Source organism: Leptonychotes weddellii, chromosome 3, assembly GCF_054177405.1.
Source record: "Leptonychotes weddellii isolate Sample4059 chromosome 3, ASM5417740v2, whole genome shotgun sequence".
Taxonomy (NCBI): domain Eukaryota; kingdom Metazoa; phylum Chordata; class Mammalia; order Carnivora; family Phocidae; genus Leptonychotes; species Leptonychotes weddellii.
Window position 1 is genome coordinate 61,236,315 of NC_138371.1, and position 13,479 is coordinate 61,249,793.

The following is a 13,479-nucleotide window of genomic DNA, read 5'->3' on the forward strand; positions in this document are numbered from 1 at the left end:
ATGACTGCAAAGAAATGCAGTAGGTCTAAAGGAACTGTAAGAAAAAAAAAATTCCTAGAGAAGTTTATCATATTATCTCTGCATCAAAATTAAAGCTACAGATCTAGCTGACCATAGCAATTTCCTTGAGCTTTTACATCTTATCAAATTGAGATAGCGCTTTTGGATTTGGGTTATGAATAGGAATATAAGAAGATTACTTAATCCCTAGATCTTGATTCTGAATGCAGAATTGAACACAAACTCATTATAGTTGCTGCATTGAACTTAATAATATTATGAGCCAATAATTAAATACTATGGCTGAGGAAGATTATGTTATTTTTGCAACTACCAATAGTTTTTACAAAAGATAAAGGAAGCAGACAGGCTCTGTTAGATTTGTTTAGAATTTCTTGTTACAGAACATGGATACATTTTGCCATTAAATTGCCTTGGACATAAAATTATCTAGTATGCAACTTCCATAGAGAGCTGCCAGCATAGATGATTACAATTTAATGATGGCCAGAAGAGAGTCAAATATATTATAGGAGCTATAGTATAATAAATAAATTTGGTAAAGAGACTCATCCTCATGAGATTAATTTTAGGTGTAATTGCACAAACCTCTAGCATCAATTGAAGATAACAAAATCCCCTTAGAAGATTTTTAAAAATCTGCACAAAGTGTTTCTGGAACGTCAACAAATGTTCATTTTCTCGTACTGGATCCAATCAACAGAAGTAAAAGAATGAGAACGAATTACTCTTCTTTGATTATTGTGTTTTCTCACAAAGATATTAAATCATAGAAGACCTAGCACCTATGTGTCAATTGTGGTCACCAGCAAAATAAAAGATGTCTGGCTTGAATTGTCTTGAAAAGCAAAGAAGTCCTGAATGTGCATGTCCTGTGTTTCTGATTCAGGGCATCTTGCACATACGACACTGAAGTCTACACTAAAAGCATTAGGCTAAAACTTTTTCTCCCAATTTCTGTATGTCAACCAAATATTTGAGTCTATTAAGAGATACTTTTAGGTAGGGCTTGGGAAGTCTGCTCCTCTGTACTTCTCACCCCTCTTTCCAACCTTGCATTGACTGTCCTTCCTGGATGACCTCTCTAGCTCCCAGCCTTGATCATGGCCCACAACTTGGTACCTATTACCAGCGGTCACCAATATTCAATTTCCTCCCCCTCCAGGCACATGAAAGACAAACGCCTGGGGTTCCTCGACCCTGTAACTTTTTCTGGCCAAAAGATGGGGTGATTATGAAAAGCTTGTGTGCCTTTCTCGTTTGCTGTTGACCCAGCAATGGTACCGAAAAGGTTACATCTTCCAGACAGTTCAGCTAAGAAATGGTGAAGTCTCTATCGCCGGAGTTCCTGGGTGAAAAAGAACCCTCCACCAATCTGCTTTGCGTGTGTAACATGAGAAAGAAAACCTTGTATGTTAAACCAATTAGACTTTTGAAATTGTTTTGGAGTTGTTCTCTACTAAGCCAAACGTAGCCCAAACAAATTAATAAATGCTCTGACACAGGGTATTTCTCATTCCCATTCTTCCTATCAAAACTTTCTCCATCTTAGCTGGCTGTCCCATTAGATTAGAAAGGTGTTAAAAAAATACCATGTGTATGAAAATATTAATACCTACAGCTACCCCTTGATGGTAGGAAAGAAGGCAATGAGAGGACAAGGACAAGGGTGATCAGAAGTAACAACATTCTTACCCAAGGAAATAACTTGGTAGTGTATCAGAGCTCCGTGGCTGCCTGGAGGGAGTGAGAGCCCTCTTGATTTCTCCTTGCAGTTCTAATAAAACTCTTCGTGCTTCCAGATCACTAAATCTTCCACTAATTTATGTCTGCGTAAGCTCAGGACTCAGTTGCTTCTTAAATGTAGACATTTTAAGTTGTTTAAAGTAAAATTTATTCCAATATTAATGTGAAAAATAACAATAACTTAAGTTCAGGAAGGTAAACTTGGTGTGAAATGAGATATGACATTAACTCTTTGAGTGTGTAAGAAGCCAAAATATTACCTGGCCCTCCTCACAGTTTTATTTTTCCATGGCAGACAACACCCCCTTCCCAAATTAATAAATAATATTTTGTCATGCTAGCCTCATACTATTTTTTAAAGAAATAAAACATTATAGTTCCTTCCTTTTTCCCCCAAAAGTAATTACATTCACAAATTTTATGTGTATTTTTTATACTTTTATTACATATGTAACCATAAACAAGATATGCTATTTTCTGCTTATGTGTTTGAAAAAATTACATAATGCTATCAACCTATACATATTGTTCGATAACTTGCCTTTTTTGAAAAAAACCCAAACATTATATTTTGAGATCTTCCATGTTGATCGATCTATCATCTGTCTATTATCCATCTATGTATCTATGTATCTATCTATCTATCATCTATCAGTCATCTATCTATCTCTCTATCATCATCATCATCTATCTATCATTTATACCCCATTTTATCTAGGTGTGTGTGTGTATTTCATTTTTGCTGCTTCTTAGGTTTATACCAAAGTCCATCCATTTCTTTATATGTTATTTTTTGGGTTGTTTCAAAGTTTGCACTATTACAGTTATTGCTGTAAAAATACTTCAAGTTGTATTTCCTTATGAAAGCTTTGCTTGTGTTGCTTACATTGTTGTTAGATATATACCAAAGAATTGAATTGCAGGATTTTAAATTATGTACATTTTCTTTATTCCAAGGTACTGCCAAAATGCTTTCATAATTGATCCTAATGATTTATACCCCTACCAGCAATTAATGAGTCCTCACCAGCACTAAGTGTTACAGACTTAATTTTTGTTTTAGCCACTCTGATTGATGTGAAGTAGTATTTTAATAACATTAATACATGTAAATATCTTTCCACAGGATTGTGTTAACTGACAATTCAAATTTTCTCTTTTAGTGTTTGTTCACATATTTAGCTCATTTTACTATTTGGTTGTGTTTTTATCACATGTGAGAGTTACTTTATTATTTTTTTTTAACTTTTCTTGATTCTAATGCCTTGTATTTCTAATGTCTTCTCCCAGTGTGTGGTTTGTCTATATCCTTTGTTTATGGTATCCTTAGTGCACAGAGATATCAATTTTGATATGGCAAAATTAATTCATCTATTCTTTCATAACTCCTATTGTTTAACATCTGAAGGCCAGAAATATTCCTATTTTTTATATGTAAGTTTTAATTCTCTTGGAATTTATATCTGTGTATATTGTTCAGTTAAGAGTGTGATTTTTATTTTTATTATTATTGTTTCATAAGTGAAACTGATGCCCAGATGTCATTTCAAGAATAGTCTGTTCTTTGATGATGTGTTTTCAATGCCTATTTTACCTTTTAACAAGTTCACCTATATGCACACTTCTGTTTCTGAGATTCTTACTCAGTTCCATTGATCAAGCCGCCCTTTTCTACTCTATAATCACATTGTATGAATTACCATGGCTTTATATAAAAATCTTTATTTCTAGTGGAGCAGGACCTCTTTGTTCTTTGCTTTTTCTCCCCACCAAACATGTCCGGCTAGTTTTAGAACTTTATTTCCTTTTATGGATTTAAAAATCTGTTTGTCAAAGTGTATGAAAAATCCTACTGTGCTTTTGATTGGAATTGCATTGAATTTATAGATGCCCGTGGCATTTTGACTGTGTCTACATAATACTAATATATGAAAATAACGAACTGGTACCCACCCTAGCCTCTAATGCTGAGCCACAAATAGCATGTATACATCACTTCCGAATCTAATGGGACTCTCAAGAGACGTGAACCTGTTTTGGAGGTACTTTAGAAAGAAGAGCAGGTGGTGTTTAAAAATGGAAAAGAATTTGGAGAGGATTCAATTTTAAAAACAGAAATAGGGAATGAGCAAAAAAATGTAACCATGGCAGGGAATGAAATGACATCTTATCAGCTCTGTGGATGGGGCAAAGGGGATACTGGGAGGAAATCACATGAGAATGCTAGTTGCAGTGTTTGACTCCTCAATGTCCTGAAATTGGAAACTTTTCGAGTATGTTTCAAAGTGCTAACCCTTTCCGGCAAATAACAAATAAATTAGTTTCAAAAACCACTGCCAAGTTCGAGCTCCAGAATATGCCAGTTTAAATGGTCTGTGCCAATGCATTCTTATACACCCCACTTCCCTCTGCCAGCTTCTCTGCTGATTGGATACTGATGGATGGCAATGCTCTATTCCACTGCAGCACTTTATAAATAACATAATGCTGTGATCTACAGCACAATGGCAATTCCTATTTTTGCAGCTATTGGACTGCCTGGAAACAAATGATTTCCCTAATAGCAGGCCTTTGGATGGATACTGGGCTCTGGATCCACCTCTAAAAAATGTGTCAAGAAGGTATTAAAACAAGATGTATATGTTTTTATGAATGCGAACATTTCAGGCACAAAGCATATTTACTATTTAAATACACTTCTGCTACCATAAGTGAAAAAAATTAATTAAATAAAATAAATTGATACCAGGGGAAATGTCAAGCACACTGCACATATTTGTTAGATAAATATTAGTGTGTGGCATTAACTAATGGTAATATTTTATGTCCCTAGTGTTTCTCTTTATTATTATTTCTGAAGAGTATTTATATATGTTTTCACAGACTTGTTTAAAAAAAGTTTCTATGACAGGATTGATAATATCTAGGTGAGAAGTTTAACTTAATCCAAAATTCGACCAAAATACACAAATTACCAAAATTTCAAGATTGCCTATTTACAAGGATATGGGCACCACTAAACTTGATGACATTAAATGTAAATCAGGAATTTACATCAGCTGATAAGGAATCCGTTATAATAATGTCAGGTGGTTAGCTAGGATAAAAAGACTGAAGAATAAATTCCACAAGAACTTTAAACTGGATATTGTAAGAATTGTAGACTTTGGTAATTAATTATTACAGCTACAAAGGGTTACATTTTCATTTCGTCAAATTCTTCCATTTTATTGATGAGAATCAAGTACAAGTTCTTCTCTAATTCAAATATTACACACAAGATCATGTTAATGTCATGGTGCGTGCCTACCTCTCCTGTCGTGTGATGATACCTCCTTTCTGACCCACAGAAGCCCTAACTCCAACCTATAGAGGCCTCAGAATGCTTTGACTCTGCCACGTTGTCTTGCTTACAGGCTTTTGCAAGTGTTCTTTCAGTTGAACATGCTATGTCTTCCACCACCTAATCCACACTGATAATCTCCTACATTTTCTTTGATAAAAATAAGAATTAGCAACATTTATTGCATGTTTATTAAAAGTCAGACACTGTTCTAAGCCCAAGGCATCACTTTACTCATTAAACCCTCCTATCGGTCTGATAAAGTATGTAATATTATCATCCCCACTTGACAGATGGGAAAACTGAGACTCTGAAGTCTTAAGTATCTTGAACAAGAGCACAAAATCAGATTAGTAGATTAAAAGTCAAGCAATGTATTTCCAGGGCATGGTATTATAATCTCCATGTTACATAGCACCACAGATTTAGGTCATACTTCACTTACTCTTGAACCTCTACTTTGACCCAAGAACTCTCTTCTCTGAATTCCCACAGGACCATACATATAGCACCTTCCAAGGTGAGTATTAATAGATTTCATTTTGGCTCTCCTACTGTGAGCTTCTTAATGGCACTAAATAGCATTACATAGGATTGAGAGTTTGGACCTGGAATTGAAATCCAGATCTGTCACTTACTCAAAATGTGAACTTGGCAGATTATTTACCTATTGGAACTCAGCCTTTCTCATCTATAAAATGGGAATAATAGTAGTTGCTTCTTCATAATGATACATTAGAAGGATAAAGTACGTTAAGCACATAGTTGCTCAATATAGATTAGCTGTTGTAATAATTATTTGTATCTTCTAAGTTTATTATCGTCATAGTGGTAAATGCATATTTGTTGCATAAATAGGGTTACGAGGGTACAGATGAACCAGACTGTATTCTGAATTTACCAACTAGTGACACACTTGTTTCGTGAACTCTGGAGCTTAACCTTCAATATAGAGAAGTATCCCCTCTTTAGCTACGATATCTTCAGTTTAGAGTCTACTTTGGTAATTCATTTGACATCTTATCTTCATTGATGTATCAAGTCAGGCTACCTAGGATATTATTTAGGGCACAGAGAAGAGATACGTTTTTTAATGCACTGGTGTTTTCTGAGCTGAAGGAAGGATGGACAGTGAGAGAACTGAGTCCTTTAAATAGGTCCCTGAAGCAGGGGGAAGAAGCTATTGTAGAGTGGTGATCTGAGTCACTGAGTTGCTGCATGACCTTCAAGGTATTATTCTACTTTTGCCCTAGAAAAAAGGAAAACAAAACTACAAAACTCTTGGTTCCCTTCATCCATCACCCCTAGTGTGTCTGTGTGTGTGTGTGTCTGTGTGTGCAGAGATATGGCCCACGCATCATCTTTGTCAATACTGTTTGGGAGGGCTGGCTTAGCACTACAGTGGGAGGTAGGAGTCATAGTTCTGAAGTTTCTGCCTTTAAAAATATGACCTTTAGTTATAAAACTGGAACCTATATAAACAAACAAACATGCAAGCAAGCAAGCCAAAAAGGAATGACCTCCTCTCAACAGAATGAAGTTGCTCACGAGGAAACCTATTCCAGATCCAGTGTCAAAGCACAAGGACTCCCCAGTATTCCCAGTATCAGTGTCCCGGTGTACTTCAAAGGTATGATGAGTATGATGGTGAGATCAGATACCAGGACAAGTGAGGCATGCCCAGTGGAAATTTCTGAGAGTACTAGGTGAGGTCCCGTTAGTTAGGGAAAGATTTTGTCAGCTAATGTTAGCATGTGAAGGAGAGACACTTAGAAATGTACACGACTGATCTCTCCTCCGCATATCAGTCAGAATAATCTTTTAAAATGAGAACACAGCTGATCGTGCTGCTCTTTGAACCCCTCCCACAGCTTTCCATGGTCCATTGCATGGTGGAAGTTATTGCTATGACCTACAAGGTCCTCCATGATCCAGACCCTGCTTCTCTTTGCACTGTCTTCCACTCCTCTTCTAAGTATGTTCCCAGACCCAGGGGCCTCTTTCAGTTCCTCAATGCTTGCAGAGTTTTCCCACATCAGGGCTGGAGTGCGTGCTGTTCTCTCTGCCCAGAACAATCTTCCTCCAGATGTATGCAGGAATGCTTTCTTCTCATCTTGAACTCATCCTTTTAAATGACTTCTCAGAGAGGCCTTCCTCACCATCTTCTCTGAGAAACTGAACTCCGAGAGGGACCTTAATCTACCTCATGTGTCACCGGGGAGCCAGCACTTAGCTGACTGTCTAGAACCCAGTGTCCGGGTAGATCTTCAGTAGCACTTGTTGAATGAAGAATGAGTGAGTGAATGAAGCAACCGTTCTGCTCTAGCCTCATAGAGATCTATTAGATCACTTAGTCACAAATTGGAGCCCCAGACCAAGAACTTCATATGTTTATCAGGGTCTGTCAACTTTAGACTCACTTTTTTCTCCTTGCTAGGGCAGAATAGCGAGTGTTGGAAGTCAATTTAGAGAAGGGCTCCAAGTGGCAGTGTCTCTGAATTCTGGTGAAGGTGGGGACTAATTGAATGTTTAATGTGTATTTGTATATCTGGGGGATATAAATTTGAGCTAGATGTGATCTCTTTCCTGTCACATTTTACAATTTAGGGTATAGGAGCGGTCCTTTAATAGATACGTCTGGCATGTAGACACATTAGCACGGTGTGTAATTGCACTACGATGTGCTAAATGCTATGCAGAAATATAGGTAATACTTGGCCTTTTAAAATGGCACTTTGAAGGCAGCGATTCTATTGTCTTTCCAATTTAACCTGTTCTGTATAAACAGCGGGCCTTATGTAACTTTGCATCTACATGCCATTGCAAAAATCTAGAATAGGGCTGGTAAATCCACCTGACTGCTATTCACTTAGTGATTAAGTCAGGAAGTGTTTTGATCTCCTACAAAGAACCAGGCACTGTGCCTAGTGCGCTGGCCCAGGGATATTGCTTTGAATAAGAAAGACAAACTCCCTTCTCTCACAAAGCCCTCACATTCACGCGAGAAAGACAGATATTAAATAAGAACTACGATGTCAGATTTTGAAAGGCATAATGATGGAAGGACAGAGATGACATGTAGAACCACCGGGGGTTGGGGCTGGGTGACTTCAGGTCGGCTGATGAGGAGAGGCTTCCCTAGGCATATGCCATTTGACCTGAGGCCAGAGGACTGCCCATGAACTGCCCGTGGGGAGCTACGGGAAGAGCCTTCCATTCAGAGAGGGGCAAGAGTAGGGCTCCAGGTAGGGCAGAGCTGTGTGTGTGAGACTACGGGAAGCCGGTGTGGCTGGGCCCAGGGAGGATGAGAGTGAGGGAAGGCCACAAGGACAGCTCAGGTAGGGTCTTACAGGCCGTGCGAAAGAGTTTGAATTTTATTCAAAGAAAGAGCAAGGGGAGTCATTGAAGTGTTGTTAAGGGCAGGATTGACAGGATCTGATTTATATTTTTTAAAGGGTTATTGCTGTAAAAAGAAGAGATTGTCTAAAGGGAGCATGAGTAAAATAAAGGACTTAATGGTCTTTGAGATCACTATTAGACATATTTCCAGTTATGATAACACAACTCAACCCAGCAAAAGTATGTTGCCTAGCCTCCACGTGCCAAGCACTGTGCAGAAATAAAAAGTTAGTGTTGCTGGATTCCTTCAACAATATTACCAGGTTTTTCTATAGGGACACAACTGCCATATTTTTCAAAATTGATTTCTTCATTCATTTTCAATTTCCTTTTCTTGATTAGCTAAATCGAAAGCAAATGTTTGGGGTCCTTTTAACCCGCTCACCTCAAACCCTTGTTCTCCTTTTGAACAGATCTGTAATTTCCCAAAGTAGTGCGTGGCTGTGGCATAAAGTACTTATCCCAAAGAAGCAGGTTCTGCTGGGGGTTCATGCTTGAGTCCATTTTTCTTATCTTTCTTAAATGGCCGAAGTTAACTGATTTGAAAGGGCCTCATTTTAAATTACATTCATTCAGTGAAAACAGAAATTAACACTTAGAGACATCTATATGCTAATGATTGTAGCTCAGGGAATTCACTTCTAACCTTTTCAAAAGGCTCTGGTAAAGAGCCATTTCACTTGAAAGCAACTTAGTAAAACTGGTAGATTAATTAAATACCATAAAATTTCTTTAAAAATCTTTATTTCATTTATCATTTATGCCATTATTTTTTCTTTTTTATGTGGGCTACCTAGGCCCACCAGATCGTGCCTTCTAGGACATATTATTTAGCAGATTATTTTCCATGAATAATGCAAAATCCAGAGCAGTAATGTAAGGCCATGAGTTTGAAAGAGAGGAAAAGAACAAAAGACAAACAAAGGAAATCTGTTTATCAAGGCCACCCCTAACTCATGTTGCAGCTTTGTGCAACTTTTTTTTTAAAGTTCCTTTTCCTCTGTCAGTGAAGCCTTGGGTGAGGACACAAGACCAGGCTCGGTGAATGAAGTCAGGGTGCAAATCCCCACTTACCTCTTCAGCCACATGACCTTGTACAGTGAACAAACTGCACAGCTGTACATGAAATCCTTTAGTGGTGCTAGGTCTTCTGTCTCTATCTTACTTGTCTATATTTCCTTATCTCTACTTATCTTCATCCATCATTTCATGCATCTTTAAATTCTGTTATTAGAGACAAGCAATCTCTTCCCCAGTCTACCCCTTCCCTGAAGTGTCAACTCTGCTAAGGATTTGGGAGTAAGATGTATTTTGTTGAACTCTATGAAGAAGAGGTCATGAACTTGAGCAAGGTAACCCCTTAAAGGGATAGGTTAATTAAGTCAAAATAACTCGATGTTATTTTCACACCCAACATATTCCTCCTATCTTCTGAATAAGTAGCAACTTTTTAGGGCATGGGGTTTTACAGTCAGATTTGCTTCTGAATCCTGGTTCCACCTAACATTTACTGTTTGTATGACTTTGAGCATGTTATGTAACTGTTCGGGCCCCAGTTTCCTCCTCTGTGAAAAGGGTACAATAACACTTTCTGGGAGGATTAAATGAGAAAATGCATGTGAAATGCTTGGTAAGATGCAAGTGGAGGGTAGTACTTGAAGTGGTGGGGATAAATTGAAGAAAGAGACAATTGGAAATATTGCTGCCTTCAAAGCTATGCTTCCCAAATTAAGCTGAAATAAGGGACCTCAGATACCTAAACTGGCGATATTGCATGACCCTTATGCGAAAGATTCTTTAGCCATGCTTCGTTCACACTTTACTTCTTGACCCATGTGTTCAAAAGTGGCCCTCTATAACTATTAAAGGGAATCATATCAATGAATTTGTCCATGGTATATTTATTTTTATTACCCCTCCATTTTCTAACAACTGTAAAAATAGATACATTCTGACATTTATTTGCACTCAAAACCTTCACCACAATCAAAATAATAAGCATATCCATCACCCCCACAAGTTCCTCCCATTACCCTCCCATCCTCTACCCTCACCAAACTTCCTCCCCATCCCCAAACAACCACGATCTGCTGTTTGCCACTATAGACTAATTTGCATTTTCTAGAATTTTATATAAATGGAATCATACAATATGTACTCTTTCTTTTTTGGTGTTGTTTTGATCTGGCTTCTTCCACTCACCATAATTATTTTAAGTCTTATTTTCAAGGTAAGCATTTTGACCCCAATAAAGACATTTTTTTTTTCTCCCTGAATAGCATCCACACGATTGTATGTATCAATAATTTATTCTTTTTTCTTGCTGAGTAAGTATTCACTTTTATAGATATAACACAATTTTTTTAATCCCTTCACCTGTTGATGAACACTTGGATTGTTTCCACTTTGCACTATTACAAAGACATTTGTTATGAACGTGAAAATATAAGTCTTTGAATGAACATATGCTTTCATTTCTCTTGGGGAAATATCTGGGAGTGAAATGGCTAGATCATATGGTAAATATATGTTCATCTTTTAAAGCCAAATTGTTTTCCTAAGTGGTTGTGCCATTTTATATCATTTTTATAGGTATATGAGAGTTCTAGTTGCTCTATTTTTACCAGCACTGGGTATGGTCAATTTTTTTTGATTTCAGCCCTTTAAAGAGTGATATAATGGTATCTCATTCTGATTTCAGATTCTTTACTATCATGTGTATCTTGGACATCCTTATAATCTCTTTGCTGAAGTGGCTATTTAAATATTTTACTCCCCTTTTTATATCAAATTATTTTCTTGTTATTGAATCTTGAGAGTTATTTACATATTTTGGAAACAAATCCTGTATCAGAAATGTGATTTGCAAATATTTCCTTCTTGTCTGTGGCTGTCTTTTCATTCTCTTTATGGTGTCTTAAAGGGAAGTTCCTAATTTTAAGAAAGTCCAATTTATCAATTTTATATTTTACAGATCTTTGCCTAATTCAGGTTTACAAATTGTTCCCTATGCTTCCTTCTAGAGCTTTTACAGTTTTAGGTTCTACACTTAGGTCTATGATCCCTTTTGAGTAAAAATTTTATGTGGTGAGAGATTCAGATCAATGTTCATCTTTTTGGATATGAACATTCAGTTGGCCCAGTATCATTTGTTGAAAACACTATTGTTTTCTGCACTGAACTGCCTTTATGCCTTTGTCAAAAATCAATTGATCATATATGTATGGATCTATTTCTGGACTCTCCATTCTGGTCCATTGATCTGTTCATCTATTTTTTTAGGCCATGGTATATTTTGTAACATTTTAATCTCTAAGCAGTCTGCTGCACACCATTCCATCAGTCTCCCCTTCTTCCAGGTAGTTCAACTGGACAACTCAGTTTACTTTTCTTTATTGAAATTTAGCCAAAATGAATTTAGCCCGTGATCTAAAATGGGTCTAAATCCTCTCTCTACTCTTTGCTAGTTTTGTTTCCCAGTTTTCATTTTTATTTGGTTTGTGGTTTTTTAGGGGTGTGTGTGAGGAAAATACCTTGACAAACTGTTTTCTATTGCATACAAACCTATAGAAATTAGCATCAATCATCTAACTGCTTATGATGGGGTGGGGAGTGGCAGTAGAAAAATTAAACAAAGAACCCAAAACAAACACCAAACACTCTCTAAAGGATTCCTGCTAATGACTGTGTCCATTTCTAAATTATATCTAATTTTTCTCTGTGCGCTATTGTATACACAGAGAGAAAATGTTCACTTTTTTTTTTTTTTTCTGCTTCAGACCTGCCATTAGGGGTTCTCGAAAGCAGAGGCAGGCCAGAAATCCCAGGGCCAGATCCAGTTAAGCCTGCTTGAGAACAGGGCTTTCTCAGGTAAGATTCCACTTGTAAGTCCCAGCTGTCAAACTGTGACGAACCGAGCCTCAGAAGAGGGAAGAGCCAAGCCTCAGGGAGGAGTGAGGAGGGCATGTCTGTTGCACACTGTGAGGCAGGGAAGGTGGTTATCAGCCCTTTCAGAGGTCCAAGCTGATTGGCGAGCTCCTTGTTGATGCTAATGAAGCTATTTTTACCCTGATAGCTATATTATTCCCAGCAATCGTCATGGTTACACGGACAAAAGGAGAAGGCGAATGGTAAACTTTCTGAATAAAGGAGACAACATGAAACTGGAATCATTTAATCATTTATTCTAACAACAAAAACAGGTCCTTTCTAGGATAAGTTAATGAACTCTATTTTACCCCTGAGACTATAATCCCCCACTAACATCAGTCTCCTCATCTGTTAAAATGAAGGGGTGGGACTGGATGATCTCTGAGGTCCCTGCCAGCACTGGAAATTCTATGATTCTATGATTATTTCATCTGTTTGTTTCTCAGCGACTGGAGGTTTTGCATTCACTATATGTAGAAACAAAGGGGACTTTTCAATTGGGAAGTTTGAAATTTTATTTGTATCACAAGCTGGATTTCAAAAGACAAATAGAGTTTGAACGAAAGGAATTGATCTCTAATCTATTTTGGACCACATATAGTAACCTGCCCATTCGATGACACATTGTGGGGGGTTGGCAGGAAAGCAGTAAAAAAAATCCTGCTGGCCCTGTGCAATTTCAAATTCATGATAAGTTCGTTCTTCTCTCAAGGAGAATAACCCGATATCTGTGCTAACTCCGATCCTCTTTCAAAATGGTTCTCAAACACAATTTGGCAGAATGCATCAAGGTAAATGTGGTAGATGTGTTCTCACTTACCACTTGTCAGAGCCGGGCCTGATCAAGCCAGGATACTCATCTCCTGCCTCGAGCAGACCCTATGGAGACATTAAAAGAATGCATCAGGATTCTCTCAGACAGGAATCCATAGGCAGATCACTAAGGTTGTTATATATTTGGGCCAAAAATAGGACTTTATTTAACTCCATAGCTTTTTCATAGCATAGAATTTACAGAGAATGATCATAATGCTGAAATC